Source organism: Echinops telfairi, unplaced genomic scaffold (genome assembly GCF_000313985.2).
Source record: "Echinops telfairi isolate 266 unplaced genomic scaffold, ASM31398v2 ScPeMD7_60;HRSCAF=208, whole genome shotgun sequence".
NCBI classification, from domain to species: Eukaryota; Metazoa; Chordata; class Mammalia; order Afrosoricida; family Tenrecidae; genus Echinops; species Echinops telfairi.
The window spans coordinates 42,140,912-42,143,047 of record NW_022103958.1 but is presented as its reverse complement, the minus strand read 5'-3'; positions in this window follow the sequence as shown (position 1 = coordinate 42,143,047).

Genomic DNA, 2,136 nt, shown 5'->3' with positions numbered 1-2,136 from the left:
TTTGGCTATAAAAGTCCTGGAGTTTTAAGATGTTAAAGATTCTCTTAAGTCGGTCACAAAACTCCTTAGCTCTCTAACCATAACATCAATCAAGATTTTAAAACTCTGACCCTGCCATTTTTTTTTTTTAATCAGAGTTCCTCAAACTCAGCAAGATTGACAGGTCTTTGTTGTTAAAGATATTCCTGGGTACTGCAGGATATTTAGCAGCATCCCTGGCCTCTATTGACTAGATGACAATTACATCATGCACCATCCATTATGAGTGTCTCCAGTTATTGCCAAACACCCCTTGAGGAGCAATATCACCCTGGGTTGAAAGTTACTACTAGTTTAACTGCTGCAGTGAAGTTTAAAAAAAATTTTTTTGTGTCTTTTATTTTTATTATTTTAAATTATTTCTATTATATTTACATCCTAAAAATTTTATGTTCTTTTGTCTCCTTATACACAATACCACTAAGTCTACCTGAGCCTTTATTCCATGTGACCACAAATGAAAACTTAAGTAATTTTCATCACTAGGTGCCTTGGTGTATGGCATTTACATAATCTCCTGTCAACTTGAGTGAAGGGGTGGATTCTAGCCTGTCAATCAGGTCACAGCTTGATGACCTCATTTGGAGGCGCATCAGAGATAAATAGCTTACTAGAGGCCAGACCCAGTTCTCTCTCTGTTTTCCCTTTCCTGCTGTTGAGACACTCAGAGAGCTGGAGGAGACACGTGGAGACCCACACCGCGGCTTAGATACTTCCACTGCCACTGGACCCACAAGACCTTCTACCCACTGTCCTGTGATCTTCCTGCATTCGGCATCACTGCATGTGCTATGTGCGTCTAAAGAGGAGTCTATGGACTAGTATTAGACATATGGGCTAATATCGGACTTATGAACTTGATCTGGACTGGGCTGGGATGTTTTCTCAATATACAATTGCTCTTTTATATATAAAGCTCTTTCTTATCCACATGAGTGTCTATGAATTTGTTTCTCTAGTCAACTCGGACTAGCACACATGGACTAATTATCAGTGACCCTTCCATAATCCTATGTCCTTGAGGATCTGTGGTCTGTAACACTTTTGGTACCTATTATAAACTGGTCCAGGACCGAACACCAGAATCCACTAGGTAGTTTAAGCAAATAGGAATTTAATACTAGGGTCAGTTGCACACAGAATGGAAAGGCAGTCTATAAAGCACCACCACCACCACCACACCATCCCACAGAACTACTGTCCTCAACTACAACCTGTAAAGCTCTCAGCATCACATCAGGGAGCTGGCAAACAAGGAAGCCATTGCAGAAGCTGTAGAAGCAAGCCACCTGCTAAATAAGGAAGCTGCCATGAGAGATGCTAGCTCAGAACATTTCACCTCTCTCATATTCTATGCCAGCAAAATGCATGCCACAGTCTACTCTCTTCCCATGTGACTTCATTCCAAGTCAAAATGCACCTGAAGAGTAGAATTTCAACCATGTCCAGAAAGAAAGTTGCCTACAGAGAGGAAGATGTATGGGTTAAGAAAACAAGTACTCTAATTCTGAAGGCTGTATTTCTTTCATTGTAATTTTTAATATTGGATTTCTCCATGAGATATATTGAGTTTTAATAATGTAGTTTTCTGAGCCTGAATTGGTATAAGCTAGAGTCTAAATTATGGCAAATGCCACTGTGTAGGCACCTTTTTGTGTGACCATCTGGCCTTCCAAAAAGAAGAGCCCCTACATCAATAAAAATCATGTACCTCTTCTGGTTTTGAACTAAAGTAATCCCCACTATAGCCATTTGTTTTAGAGGATTCATCATTTATTCATGAACTACAGCAACAGCTTTCTAGCTAATTTGCATTAGCATTCTAAGTATTTCCCCTTTTCCTAATTGTTCTGAACTTCTCCCTAATTTCACTGTGGCTCACTCCAAACCATTCTCATCAGGACTGTTAAAATTTGGATAGCATGCCACTCCAGCCAACTGACTTCTCATCACATTCATGATGTTGCTTATTGGTCCAGTGTAAAGATTGTTTTTTTCCCTTTACATTAAGGTGTAATCCATGCTAAAAGCTGTAGTTTTTTATCTTAAAACAAATATAAACCCCATAGTATTATTAGCTTGAAGAACCAGAGGGCA